Raw genomic sequence first — 15,614 nt, forward strand, 5'->3', positions numbered from 1 at the left:
CGGAACCCTTATAGCATTTGGTTGAGTACTTGAAATGCTACGGACCAAGTGCTGGGAAATTGGATTTGAATAGATAGTTGGTGATGGCTGGCACAGACATGATGGGCTGAAAAACCTGTTTTTGTGCTGTAAAACTCTATATGTCACTGGAAAAATATATATTTTAATAAATGTTTACAGCAAAACTATCTATTCCAGTTCACCGACTTGTCAATTTTTGCTTTAAAAAAAAAAGTAACAGCCAAGATCCAATTGTGAGCATGGGCGTCATAGCCTATTTTTAGAATTGTGACTAAAGTGGTATATTTTTCTTTGGAAATCGGTCACGTTGTAAGTGCGAGGTTTCCAGTTCTGCCCCACCACCCCATCAAACCTTGTACCTAAATCTCCAATTGCAGTGCTCTCTGACTTAGTGGCAAAGTCACAACAGCAACCAGCACAGAACTTGTATTTTTTGTCCTGTCCGCCTGCTAGCGTGTATGTGGTTTCGACTCTCATTGCTGTATGTCTCCTGCAAAATTACACGGAATGACAACATGCAGTTTTAATAATTGTTCTCCTGGTTGTTGTAAATACGTTCATTGGTCAGGCTTTTACAGTTACAACAACTTCGAATGCTGTGACAAGTAGCTGAGAGCCTGTGAAACCACAAGATGACCTCTTTATCTGCAATTCGATGGAGGTCTGGCGAATTGCACTTTGAATTGGTTTACTTATAGTTTAACAAGCAGAATGTACTTGTTAGATCAGAATGGGGACCCACTTCTCGAGACTTCCTATTCGGGCAGATGGCCAAAAGCTTTGTCAAATAGATACTGCCTGGAGTGCTGAGTATTTCCAGAACTTCTGTTTCTATTTCGGATTTCCAGCTCAAGTAATATTTTGGCTTAAGATGCCCATCTAGTTTCAGTAATCTAGCATCTTTACAGTATAAATGTTGATAGGAGTACAATGGAAGCACACTCAATTGAGGACTGTTGATTGTTCCAGTTGATGTTTAATCAAAAATGATGATTTAATATTTATTGTAATTTTTCATCTGCTGTTTGCTTTGCTTTGTTTGAAGTGTAGTAGCTCAGTTCACGGGCAGCACGGTAGCATTGTGGATAATTAGCACAATTGCTTCACAGCTCCAGGGTCCCAGGTTCGATTCTGGCTTGGGTCACTGTGCGGAGTCTGCACATCCTCCCTGTGTGTGCGTGGGTTTCCTCCGGGTGCTCTGGTTTCCTCCCACAGTCCATAGGTGTGCAGGTTAGGTGGATTGGCCATGATAAATTGCCCTTAGCGTTGAGTGGGATTACTGGGTTATGGGGATAGGGTGGAGGTGTTGACCTTGGGTAGGGTGCTCTTACCAAGAGCCGGTGCAGACTTGATGGGCTGAATGGCCTCCTTCTGCATTGTAAATTCTATGAAACTGTTTTTCTTTCCATATTCCCCAATTGCTCGCTCCTGTAGGCACTGATTCCTATTCTGTCACAGTGCTGGATGCTCTCATCAGCTGACTGCACTTAATTGTGGAGATTTTGAGCTTTTTTTTGTGTATGCATGGTGAAGTGGCTACTGTTTTCCTGTGGAGGTCTTAATAAACAATCCAAACCCCATTCTTGCTTGATTTGCTATCATTGGCATTTACTCACCAGCAACCTGTGCTCAGTTTGGTTTCCAATAAAGCCACTCTGCTCCTGGCCTCATTATGGCCTTGATTCAAACATGGACAGAATAGCTGAACTGGTCAGAGTAGCTGCCCTTGACATCAGGACAGCGTTTGACCAAGTGTGGCATCAAGGAGCTCTGGCAAAATTGAAACCAATGCAAGTCGGTGGGAAAATGCTCCACTGGTTGAGTCATACTTAGCATAAAGGCAGATGGCTGTGGTTGTTGGAGGGCAATCATCTCAGCCCCAGGACATTGTTGCAAGATGTCCTCTGGACAGTAACCAAGGCCAAATTATCTCCAGCTGCTTCATCAGTGATCTCTCTATCACAAGAGAGTATCTATCTATCTCCTTATGCCATTCAATGAAATTACCATCACTGAATCCCCCACCATCAACATCTTGGGGAGGAACCATTGAACTGCCAGATAAATGCTGTGACTACAAGAGCAGGTCAGATGCTATGCATTCTGTGGTGTGTGACTCAGTTCCTGACTAGGCCTGACTATCGTCCAGATTGCACAAGTGTGATGGAATACTTCACTTGTCTGCATGTCTGCAATTCCACATTGCTGTCCAGGTCAAAGTAGCATACTTGTTTGACCTTCAGTCGACCACCTTAAACATTCACTCCCTTCCCTACTGGCACATAGTCGTTGCAGTGTGTCCTATCTACGAGATGCATTGCCAAAGCTTCTTCAATAGCACCTGGCAAACTGTCTCATCTACCATCGAGATGGACGTTGAGTCACAATCACCAAACTCCTGAACAGCGCTCTGGGAGTTATTTCTGAAAGACTGAAATGGTTCAAGAAAGGAATCTCATCAACACCTTCACCAGAGATAATGGGAATGGCTGATGAATTCTGGACTTGACGGTGATGCCCATAGACGGTGATGCCCATATACATCCCATAAATGAATTAACAAAAGTTCAGGTGCTGATGAATGATTGGCGAGCTCGAGGACTTGGCCATTTGGACAATCACCAATTGGCTGAGAATTAATTTCTGTGTTGTAATAAAATACATGATGGTGATGGACTAGGGAGCATGTCTTGTTTCTTTCCCATCTTAATCAGCATAACGAATATTCATTGAACTAGTATTTGTGGCCTCAGTGTTTTTAGATTGTAGAAATTTTTCACAATCCCAAAGTAAGTGCGGAGCAGGAAGTGCGGTTGACCGTTTCCAATAGAGTTCTTCATAATGAAGCTGTTCATCGCATCTCATCACTATGATTTTTTTTGCAGAAACCTATTTTAAATCCAAGTGCCAATGATTGTTTTTGACCATGGTGGGATATTTGCCCCATGTAAATGTGTTCATTGCCTTTCTAGCTTGCTCAATATTGGTTCAGAGGTGACACAATTTCTTATCCTGGTTTCTGCAATCTGCTACGAGGCTAAGCTATTAAACTGCTTAATGTTAAAAGAAAAGGCCTTTGGAGTGGGATCCTGATGGTTAACAGATTGAAGTATGTAGTTTAGAAATCCATTGTGTCGTAGTTTACATAGAACATACAGTGCAGAAGGAGGCTATTTGGCCCATCGAGTTTGCACCGACCCACTTAAGCCCTCACTTCCACCCTATCCCAGTAACCCCTCCTAACCTTTTTTGGTCACTAAGGGCAATTTATCATGGCCAATCCACTAACCCACACGTCTTTGGACTGTGGGAGAAAACCAGAGCACCCGGAGGAAACCCACGCAGACACGGGAAGAACGTGCAGACTCCGCACAGACAGTGACCCAGCAGGGAATCAAACCTGGGATCCTGGCGCTGTGAAGCCACAGTGCTAATCACTTGTGCTACCATGCTGCCCATAAACACATTAACTGGTCAAATTTCAAGTCTTCCCCTGAGGCTCATTGTATCTCTGCAAATCTTTTGGCTTCACTGGCACCAGGATAAATGTGAGTTTCTGATGTGATTCAGATGGGAATGAAACAGTCAGTTGTTGCTAAAGGATGTGCAAGTTCAGCAATAATTTTATTGTAAGATATGAATTTGATTTATTTTTGTTGAAATGGTAGTATCCAGAGAACCTCGCTTGCACTGCCCCTTTGTAGATTGGGAAGGAGATTCGAGAACTGGGATGTGTGTAAACTTTTTATTGAAGAAGTTGGCTATTTCACAACCCCAGCTTACAGTGCCCCACCCAAGGCTCTCTTTTGGCAACTGGAACCAAACTGGGTTATGTATTGCTCAAACTTTATTTGTGCTCCTACGCACTAAATGTGCTATACTATCTGCAGTTTACTTTAAAATAGTTTGGGGTTCAAGACTGACCATTCACAGTCCTTCCCAGACCCCTTAATCATGATACACTTCACCTCCTTTAGTCATATCTTTCCATTTGCAATTTAACAACCTCAACGTCAAATCATCACTACTGCAATCTCTGCTGCAATTTATTTCCCCCAATCTTGGTGCTCTGTGTAATGACCTTGGTCCTCCTGGTAAACTAATCAAGTAAATCTAATTTTAAAATCACCTTAGTGCTGATGTTCCCAAATTTGCAGAGATAATTCTCAAATGACCTTTCTGGAATCTGACTTAAAAGGTACTAATTAGGCAAATGAAACCCTATTCTGCGCTCATGGGTAATGAAACCTCCATGATGCATGCAGGTTACTGTAATTAATTCTAGATTTTAAATGGCACAGGTGACTAACTATCTTTGAAATATACATTGGAAATGTATTTCAAATATTTTCAGAAACTATTGCCTTGACAGGGCACATGATATCTCTACAAAGTAAACACTTGTACTGATTACAAGAGTTTTTTTGTGAAGTGTATTAGCTCTTAGAGGAGCAATTGTCTTGCTCAGCAACAACAAAAAGAGCCAGTGCAAATGTGTACCGAATACCCACCAGCATCGCTCTCCCTTTGTTTTGCCATTGGAGATATAAACATGCAATTGCAAGTCAAGAATGCATGGTGTGTGATATTTTGTATTCTTGATTTTTGAGTTTGGGGGAGGAAACTAAATTTTATAATTAGGAACAAAAGTGAGGAGAGGCTGGCTGCCTCTCGGTGCCGAGGACCTGGGTTCGATCCTGGCCCCGGGTCACTGTCTGTGTGGAGTTTGCACATTCTCCCCGTGTCTGCGTGGATCTCACTTCCACAGCCCAAAGCTGTGCAGGGTAGGTGGATTGACCATGCTAAATTGCCCCTTAATTGGAAAAAAGTAACTGGGTACTCTAAATTTAAAAAAATTAACAATGAGGAGAGTTTACTTGTAGATTGAAGTGATATGGGATGCATCAACACAACAGGAGCCGTGAGGTTGTGTTTACTGCTGATCAGTCCGTTCCTGTTCACTGGTGGCAGAGTGACTGGAAGGGGAATTTTATTTTCAATGGGAGATCTTTCTCAGCATGTAGTTGAAGGGGTTACGCATTTAAACATGTTTTGGTTTATCCCATGCGTGGAGTAGAAATATCCTGTAAAAGTTGCATTTCTAAGGTGTCATTTCGAGGTTTGAACATTGTAGTATAATTTAACTCAGCTACTCCTGTAATATGGCATCTGTGCTACAGTTACAAGATGCAGATTGTTTTTTGGCGGGGGATTTGTTTCCTATACTGAACGGAAATGATAACACAATTGCTATTTTGGGCATTCATTGTCAAACACACTGGGGTCATGTCAGCACAATCAGTTTCCTCTATTTGGCACTAGTTCTATGTTTTAGACCCAACCACCTAACATCAATCTGCAAACTTTGACTAGTGCAACATTTCCATTGCCCGCGCCTTACCTACTTTGATCCCTCTGTCTGAAATTTCAGATTTTTAAAAAAAAAATTCATTCATGGGAGTTGGGCATTGCTGACTGGACCACCATTTATTGCCCAACCCACCCATCTACCCCATTTAACAGCAGAAATAATGAGGGCGTTAGGCAGTCAGTTAGAACACTGCTTCTTGCAGCTCTGTGCCCCAGATTTGAATCCGATCCAAGTGAAAAAGGAACATTTCTCTCTCTTCTGGATAAATATGCGGCAAGTAAAATGTTTGGCTAGTCTCAAATCACCAGCTGCTGGATGATATGCAAATTTAAAAAAAAACTGGATGCCTAATGGTGGAAAATTGCTTTGCTCCACGGTTGAGCATGCTATCTTACGGCTACAAGTTTTCTTTTAATTTATTCATTAACGGGATGTGGCGTTTTTTCTGGCTGGCCCAGCATTTATTTCCCATCCCTGGTTGCCCTTGAGAAGGTGGTGTTTTGAGCTGTCTCTTGAACTGCGTGTGGGGTAGGTACATGCACAGTGCTGTTAGGGTGGGAGTTCCAGGATTTTGACGCAGCGACAGTGAGGGAACGGTGATATATTTCCAAGTCAGCATGGTGTGTGGTTTGGAGGCAAACTAGACGGTAGCTTGTGTTCCCAGGTATCTGGTGCCTTTGTCGGGGATTTAGAAGATGCAGTCAAAGGAGCCTGAGTGAGTATCAGTTCAAGGAAACTGAAGTATGAAGAATATCTTGAGGGCCATCAGTGGTGTTATCCTGATTTAAGCGAAGTGCATTTTTAATTCAAGGTTCTGGAAAAATCGGCCTACTTTTATTCCACTAAAATTAATTCTGCACTGTCAACCTCTCCACTTCGGCTGGCATGGTGGCGCAGTGGTTAGCATAGCTGCCTACAGCACCAAGGACCTGGGTTCGATCCCAGCCCCGGGTCACTGTGTTGGTCTCAGCCCCATAACCCAAAAAGATGTGCAGGGTAGGTGGATTGGCCATGCTAAATTGCCCCTTAATTGGGGAAAAAAAATAATTGGGTACTCTAAATTAAATTTTTAAAACTCTCCACTTCTTAAAGAGCTCCCTTAAAAATCCAACTTTTTAAGCAAGTACTTGATAAACTGTTGTCGTAATTTGCTTCTTCTCATTGCTTCAACCCTGATGTACACAGACCCCAATCAATTTGCTCTTCCTGCTCCTGCCACTTTCCACAGTGAACTTATTTGATCTCCTCTCTCCAGCCTTCCCATTCACTCCAGTTAAACCATATCTGATTACTATGCTCTGCTCCATTTCCTTTCCTTCCCTCCAAAGCTCAATCGTGCCCTGTACATCATCCATTGATTCATTTACTACCTCTTTTAAATTGTGGCCGGTTAACTCAGTTGGCTAGATGGCTGGCAGATAGTTCTGAATAATGGCAACAGTGCACGGTTGATTCCCATTCTGGCTGAGGTAGACTTGGGAGCTGGCTCCTTGCTCTGTCCCTGAGGGTGGAAGGCAATGGAAAACCACCACTGACAAAAACTGCCAAGGAAATTGCTCAGGATGAAACATCCGCAGACCATGAGTCACGGACCTGCTTTCGGGCAGAGCACTCATTGAATGCAATTAGCTACTCAATTAAACTCCAATTTAAGCATAACTTAAGGGGTGAATGCAATTTTTGCAAAGTTACAGCTGAAAAGCAACAAGGAAATCATGAAAGATGATTAAACTTACTGGTTCTATGCTAGACTGCCCCTCCCTATGCTGTGCTTTTTCTCTCTCAATTTAATTCTCAAGTTTAAGGGATGCAGGATGTAATCTTTTTGTGCTTGGGAGGCAGTCATGGTTGGGAACTACAGGTCATTTGATGTGACATTCACCACATCATTTTTTTAAAAACCCAAAAGTAGTCTAATCCCCCTAAAGGTTTTACTGATCAATGAAGTACAATTGTATGTGTGATTTATTTGTCTTCAGCATTTCACCCAAATGTATTAATTAGCAGGCTGTGATGCTCACTGCCTGTTAGACAATTGGGAGTTTTTAACTTGACAAGTATGTTGTTGTTCTGTTACTCACCACCATCTCCATCTGTGGGCGATTGAGAATGGGGCAATAAATGCTGGTCTTCCTGACGGCACCCATGTCCTGAGAATTAATTATTTTTTAAACATGTCTGCCCAAACTGGAAGGCTACTTGAACCAATTGTAACCTTGACTCGCCCTGCAGATTCCTGCGTTCATAATGAGGTTACATTTGTGTGAGCTAACGGCCAAGCTCGGATGTGCTTTAATTGTGAATGCACCAGAATTTTTAATTAGGCTGTGCCTGTGCAAATCTAATTTGCTTGTTATGCTTTAATTATGTAGGGAGGGGATGTGAAGCAGGTGTCCTTTTGGGACAATTATGGCTGAGCTTGAGATAACCAAGAAATGGCTGTTCCTCATTAAACAAAATTTCTGGTGGTTAAATTCACACATTTTATGTTCTTGTTTATGTAATTGCTAGACCACAGAGATTAAAGCCAAGTCAGGCCTGGTGGTGCTGGCTTACAGTCCGATGCTGTGTCGCAGTAGTGTAAATATTTCCATACCTTGTAAACACTCAGAAGGTAGACAAACTGAACACAAGCTCTACAAGTGGGTGATAAATTAATGGACCCTTTCACCTTTCCACTCATGTGGATATGATCCTGGACTTTGCAGGCAGCAGTAAAGTAGCAACGCAAATACACCTGTATCTGCCCACAGACTTGCAGTGGACTTTTGCAATGATTAGAAAACCATCTCAGCATGGCATTCTCTATAGGGGATCCCAGACCTCTTAGCCGGAGTAAGCATCTGTGTCTACCTTACATGTTACGTTCTCCACGGGGAAACCTACTGAATGACTCCCCCATGAAGAAATTTCCAGCAAAATTCCACATTTTAAGTTACTTTAAAACCCGAATCAGAACCAACACACATCACATGTGAATTAACAGGCAAATGGTAAATTTCACTGCTCATAGTTGTCACAACAAAGGTCTTATGCATTTGATGCTCGATCAATAACTCCAGAGATGAGATTGGAGACAATTGAAGGCTTTATTGCACTCGATGTTTCCACCAGCAGCGCAGGTACAGAATGCAGCTGCTGGGGAGACTCAGGCCCTTATACTCCGCCTTCCTGGGTGGAACCAGCAGGCAGGCTTCACCAATAAAAATAGCAGTTCTGGTACCTCCCATACCAATGGTCTTACAGCATTATTCAGGGTACTGTAATACCCCTAATACTGACTACCACATTCACCCCCTGTTTTTTAAAAAAATAGTCCGCCGGGGGTGGTGGTCTTGTGTTATACAGTGGTAGAGGTGTAGGTTATGGTGGTACCCGGTATACATTACCACAGTGTTTTGCCTCGTTACATGTCGCAACTATTTACAATAATTATTTACAGTCAGAGTGAGGCAATTAGTCGATCAGGGGCCCTGGTCGTCCTCTACGATCGTTGTAGCTTCGGCAGTGATGTAGGCGCCGGCTCGGGCATCCGTGGCTCCGGGAGCGTGGCTTTGGCTTCTTCAACAGCTTCTTCACCCCTAGGTGGGACCAGTGGAAGGACCGATCCACCTGGGAAGGGGGCGGCTGTGGGGTGCGCCGGTGGGAGGGAGCTTGGGGGGTCGGTAGTGGAGGTATGGGTGTGGATCCAGCGGGCGCCAGGTCCCGTAGGGAGACTGTATCCCGCCGGGGTACGCCACGTAGGTGTATTGAGGGTTAGCGTGCAGGAGGTGGACCTTCTCGACCAATGGATCCGATATGTGCGCCCGCACGAGTTTGCGGAGAAGGATGGGTCCAGGAGCTGCCAGCCAGTTGGGAGCGAGGTCCCGGAGGAGGCCTTCCTAGGGAAGGCAAGGAGGCGTTCGTGAGGGGTTTGGTTGGTCGTGGTACACAGTAGTGATCGGATGGAGTGGAGAGCATCCGGGAGGACCTCCTGCCAGCGGGAGACTGGGAGATTCCTGGACCGTAGGGCCAGTAGGACAGTCTTCCAGACCATTCCGTTCTCCCTCTCCACCTGCCCGTTTCCCCGGGGGTTGTAATTGGTCGTCCTGCTCGAGGCAATACCCTTGCTGAGCAGGAATTGACGCAGTTCGTCGCTCATGAAGGAGGACCCCCTATCGCTGTGTATGTAGGCGGGGAAACCAAACAGCGTGAAGATGTGGAGGGCTTTTATGACGGTGGCTGCGGTCATGTCGGGGCAGGGGATGGTGAATGGGAACCGGGAGTACTCGGCAATCACGTTCAGGAAGTACGTGTTGCGGTCGGTGGACGGGAGGGGCCCTTCAAGTCCATACTGAGACGTTCAAAGGGACGGGAAGCCTTTATCAGGTGCGCTTTCTCTGGTCTGTAGAAGTGCGGCTTGCACTCCGTGCAGATTTGGCAATTCCTGGTGGCGGTCCTGACCTCCTCAATGGAGTAGGGCAGGTTTTGGGTCTTAATGAAATGGAAGAATCGAGTGACCCCCGGGTGGCAGAGGTCCTCATGGAGGGCCCGGAGGCGGTCCACTTGAGTATTGGCACATGTGCCGCGGGATAGGGCATCGGGAGGCTCGTTTAGCTTCCCGAGACGATACAAGATCTCGTAATTGTAGGTGGAGAGCTCAATCCTCCACCGTAAGATCTTATCGTTCTTTATCTTGCCCCGTTGTGCATTATCGAACATGAAAGCAACCGGCCGTTGGTCAGTGAGGAGAGTGAATCTCCTGCCGGCCAGGTTATGCCTCCAGTGCCGCACAGCTTCTACTATGGCCTGGGCCTCCGTTTCAACTGAGGAATGGCGGATTTCTGAAGCGTGGAGGGTGCATGAGAAGAAGGCCATGGGTCTGCCCGCTTGGTTGAGGGTAGCCACCAGGGCTATGTCGGATGCGTCGCTCTCGACCTGGAAGGGGAGGGATTCGTCGATTGTGTGCATCGTGGCCTTTGCGATGTCCGCTTTGATGCGGCTGAAGGCCTGCCGAGCCTCTGCCGACAGGGGAAAAACTGTGAATTGAATTAGTGGGCAGGCCTTGTCTGCATAATTGGGGACCCACTGGGCATAATACGAAAAAAATCCCAGGCAGTGTTTCAGGGCCTTGGAGCAGTGGGGGAGGGGTGGCGCATGCATTTGGGATCTGGGCCTATAACTCCATTTCGCACTACGTAGCCGAGGATGGCTAGACGGTCCGTGCTGAACACGTATTTGTCCTTGTTATATGTCAGATTAAGGATTTTTGCGGTATGGAGGAATTTTCAGAGGTTGGTGTCGTGGTCCTGCTGGTCGTGGTCGCAGATAGTGACGTTATCGAGGTACGGAAACGTGGCCCGCAAACCGTACCGGTCAACCATTCGGTCCATCTCCCGTTGGCAGACTGAGACTCCATTTGTGACACCGAAGGGAACCCTTAGGAAGTGGTAGAGCTGCCCATCTGCTTCGAATGCAGTGTATTTGCGGTCGCTAGGGCGGATGGGGAGCTGGTGGTAGGGGGATTTTAGATCCACCGTGGAAAAGACCTTGTGTTGTGCAATCTGATTGACCAGATCAGATATGTGGGGGAGAGGGTACGCATCGAGCTGTGTATACCTGTTGATGGTCTGACTATAATCGATGACCATCCTACGCATCACCCCGGTCTTTACAACCACTACTTGAGCTCTTCAGGGACTGTTGCTAGCCTCAATAATACCTTGCTTCAGTAACCGCTGGACTTCCGACCTAATGCAGGTCCGGTCCTGGGCACTGTACCGTCTGCTCCTGGTGGCGACGGGTTTGCAATCCGGGGTGAGGTTCGCAAACAGAAAAGGCGGGTCGACTTTGAGGGTCGCGAGGCTGCAGACAGTGAAGGGGGGGAGGGGGGGTGGTATAGGGCACCGAATTTAAAAGTTAAGCTCTGGAGGTTACATTGGAAGTCTAACCCTAGGAGCGTGGCAGCGCAGAGGTGAGGAAGGACGTAGAGCCGGTAATTTTTAAACTACCTTCCCTGGACCGTGAGGTTCGCTATGCAGAACCCTTTGATCTCTACTGAGTGAGACCCGGAGGCCAGGGAGATTTTTTGGTTGACTGGGTGGATGGGAAGAGAACAGCGCCTTACCGTATTGGTATGTATGAAGCTCTGTGCTCCCGGAGTCGATCAGGCAGGATGTTTTATGCCCCATGATAAGCACAGTCGTCGTCGCAGTCAAGAGTGTTGGGTGCCGAGTCTCGTCCAGGGTCACTGAGGCAAGTCGTGGCAAAATTTGGATGTTTTCCTCAGGCGGTGTATAGTCATCCGAGTCGGGGTCCTGAGAGTCAAGCCAAGATGGCGGCGCCCACTGGTCGCACATGGCTGGAGGTGTACAAGATGGCGGCGCTCATCCATCGCACATGGTCCCCGGGGGACAAGATGGCGGCGCCCGGAGGCCGCACGTGGCCCTGGAGAAGGAAGATGGCGGCGCCCGCTGGCCGCACGCGGCTCATGGCGAGAGTTGTGGTGGCGGTCCCGGTTCGCCCCGGAGACCGCGGCGACCGCCTGGGCCTGGCATACTGCCACAAAATTGCCCTTTTTGCTGCACCCTTTGCAGATGGATGAGCGGGCCGGACAGCGCTGCTGGGGGTGCTTGGCTTGCCCGCAAAAATAGCAGCGGGGCCCCCCGGGGTTGCCTGGCAGTCTCGTAGCGCAAGCTTGATGGGGGATGCATCGGAGTCGGCCGCGGGAGTGTTCCACGCTGCCCAAGGGGCTGCCGCGCGGTCAGGGACGTAAGTGCGGGCGTTTCGGGAGGCCACATCCAGGGAGCTAGCAAGGGCCCATGCCTCCTTGAGGCCTAGTGTCTCTTTCTCCAGCAATTGCTGGCGGATTTCGGAGGACAGCATACCTGCAACGAAAGCGTCCCGGATCAAAAGTTCTGTGTGGTCGCTGGCCGAAACCTGCAGGCAGTCACAGTTCCTCCCTAACACCAGGAGCGCACGGTAGAACTCCTCCAGCGATTTCCCCAGGGATTTGTTGCCTCGTCGCTAGCAGATGTCGGGCATAGACCTGGTTTACAGGGTGAATATAGTGTCCTTTCAGCAGGGTCATTTCGGCCTCGAAATCGTCCGCATCCTCGATGAGGGTGTAGACCTCTGGGCTCACCCTTGAGTGGAGAACTTGCAGTTTCTGGACCTCCGTATGTTCAGTCGTGGCCGTCCTGAGGTACCCTTTGAAGCACGCCAGCCAGTGTTTGAAGGTTGCGCTGAGTTTGCTGCGTGGGGGCTGAGTTGCAGACACTCCGGCTTGATTCGGAGCTCCATTCTTTAAAATCTAGTGCAATAAATTGATGCTCGATCAATAACTCCAGAGATGAGATTGGAGACAATTTAAGGTTTTATTGCACTAGATGTTTCCCCCAGCAGCGCAGATACAGAATGCAGCTGCTGGGGAGACTCAGGCTCTTATACTCCACCTTACTGGGCGGAACCAGCAGGCAGGCTTCACCAATAAAAATAGCAGTCTCAAGTACCTCCCACACCAATGGTCTTACAGCATTATTCAGGGTACCGTAATACCCCTAATACCGACTACCACAGCATTCCCATTACTCCCTGCACAAATGTGACACAACAGAGCCATGCTGTTGCACAATATGCTGGTCATTACTCCTGCAGGGTAGGTCAGGAGACCAATCCGACAAAAGCTTTCCTCTCTTTTTCATCAGCAAGCCGTGCTTCTCCGAACCCTCTTTCCCTTGGGCCACGACAGTAGCTTTCCAAAGTTCCTTTTCAAGTGACGAACCAATAAATCCCGTTCGCAATTTGGCCACTTCTGGGAAAATACCCAGCTCTTAAGGATCTGTGAGCTATTCACACAGCTTTCCATGTTTTTGATGTATTTTAGTCAGCTCGCACATTGCCTCTAAGAACTCCTATCTCCTTTTCTGCCAAACAGAAAAACTGATCACTTTCTGAGAGTGATTTGTTTCAGCTCCCCACAAGAATTCAGGACGTTCCTCTTTCAATCTCGTGTGCTTTTTCTTTGTGTCTGCATTTGGACCGTCACACATCAGCTTCTGTGCTTAGCTTTCCTTTGTACTTGTCAGCCATGTGGCTTTTAAAAAATTAATTTATGATATGGGCGTTGCTGGCTAGGCCAGCGTTTATTCCCTAACCCTAGTTGCCCTCGAGAAAGTAGTGGTGAGTTGCCTTCTCGAGCCGCTGAAGTCCCTGAGATGTACGTGTACAGACTGCTGTTGGGCAGTATTTGTATAGCTAGTCCGGTTCAGTTTCTGACCAATGATAACCACAGGATGTTGATAACCACAGGATGTTGATAGGGATTGAGCAATGGTAATGCTATTCTGGATATCTAACTCAACCAGCAAAAAAAAAATTGAAGATCCCCGCAGAAATGAAGGGTAGAAATGGCAGGATTTGGGAATCATGGATGACAAGGGAAATTGTAAGCTTAGTCAAAAGGAAAAAGGAAGCAAACAATCGGTCTAAGCATTTAAAAACTGATGAAACCCTGAAGTACAGTGAAAGTAGGAAGGAACTTAAACATGGAATTAGGAAGGCTAAAAGGGGCCATAAAACGTCTTTAGCAAACATGGCTACGGAGAATCCCAAGGCATTTTTGTGTATATTAGGAGCAAGAAGGTAGCAAGAGAAAGGGTAGGCCCACTCGAGGACAATGGAGGGAAGTTACACATGGAACCACAGGAAGTGGTTGAAATCCTTAATGAGTACTTTGTACCGGTGTTCATCAGGGAGAAGGACGCGACAGATGTTGAGGTCAGGGATAGGTGTGTGAACACTCTTGAGAACTTCAATATATCACAGGGGGAAGTGTTGAAAATTGGATTAAGGTAGACAAGTCCCGAGGACCGGATAGGGATCTAGTCCACGTTACTGCGGGAGGCAAGGGGAAAAATAGCTGGGGCCTTAACGGATATCTTCACATCCTTTTTGACTACAGGCGAGGTTCTAGTGACTGACAATAGCCAATGTTGTTCCCTTGTTTAAGAAATGAAGCAAGGATAATACAGCAAATTATAGGCCGGTGAGCCTGACATCAGTGGTGGGGAAGCTTTTGGAAAAGATACTGGGAGACAGGACATATGCACATTGAGGAAAATGGACTAGTTAGTGACCGGCAGCGTGGTTTTGTACGGGGAAGGTCATGTCTCATCGACTTGATTGAATTTTTTGAAGAGGTGACAAAGAAAATTGATGAGGGATGGGCTGTGTATGTAGTTTATATGGACTTTAGTAATGCATTTGACAAGGTCCCACATGTCAGACTGGTACAAAAACTAAAATCATATAGGATTTGGGGTGGGCTGGCAAATGGGTACAGAACTAGCTTGGTTATATTAGACAGAGTAGTGGTAGAAGGGTGTTTTTCAGTAGCTGAGCTCTGTAGCTAGTAATGTTCCGCAGGGATCAGTGCTGGGACCCCTGTAGTTTATATCAATGATCTGGAGGAAATTGTGGGTGGCCTGATTAGTCAGTTTGCGGATGACATGAAAATTGGCGGAGTTGCTGATAGTGCCAAAGATTGGCAGATGATACAACAGGATTATAGATAGATTGGAGTCTTGGGCATAGAAATGGCAGATGGAGTTTAATCTGAACAAATGTGAGGTGATGCATTTTGGAGGATCAAATTTAGGTATGAATTACACTAAGTGGCAGAACCCTAAGTGACATTAACATAGAGGGATCTGAGTTTACAGGTCCAGAGTTCCCTAAAAGTGGCAACACACCGCGGTGGCCAAGGTGATTAGGAAGGCATATGACTTGCTTGTCTTTATCGGCTGGGGCACTGAGTACAGGAATTGGGAAATCATGTTGTAGCTTGGTTCGGCCGCATTTGGAGTATTACGAGCAGTTCTGGTCACCACATTATAAGAAGGACGTGGAAGCTTTGGAGAGAGTGCAATGAAGGTTCACTAGGGTGTTGTCTGGTCTCGAGGGTAAGGTTGCATAAACTAAGATTGTTTTTCCTGGAAATATGGAGGCTGAGGGGAGACCTGAGAGAGGTCTACAAAATTATGAGAGGCATAGACAGGGTAGATAGTCGGAGACTTTTTCCAAGGCTGGAAGTATCAATTACAAGGGGGCACAGGTTCAAGGTGAGAGGGGGAAAGTTTAAGGGAGATGTGAAGGGTAAGTTTTTCACGCCAGTGGTGGGTGCCTGCAATATGCTGTCAGAGGATGTGGTGGAAGCAGGCACATTAGCAACATTTAGGGCATT

The 15,614-nt window shown here is 46.6% G+C and overlaps 1 protein-coding gene across 2 annotated transcripts in view; it reads left to right on the forward strand.

The window, feature by feature from the left end:
* rp2 (RP2 activator of ARL3 GTPase) overlaps nucleotides 1-15,614 on the forward strand; it is an 81,898-nt gene that overhangs the window by 23,337 nt on the left and 42,947 nt on the right. The window lies entirely within an intron of this gene.

This window comes from Scyliorhinus torazame, chromosome 15, assembly GCF_047496885.1.
Source record: "Scyliorhinus torazame isolate Kashiwa2021f chromosome 15, sScyTor2.1, whole genome shotgun sequence".
In the NCBI taxonomy this organism is placed as follows: domain Eukaryota; kingdom Metazoa; phylum Chordata; class Chondrichthyes; order Carcharhiniformes; family Scyliorhinidae; genus Scyliorhinus; species Scyliorhinus torazame.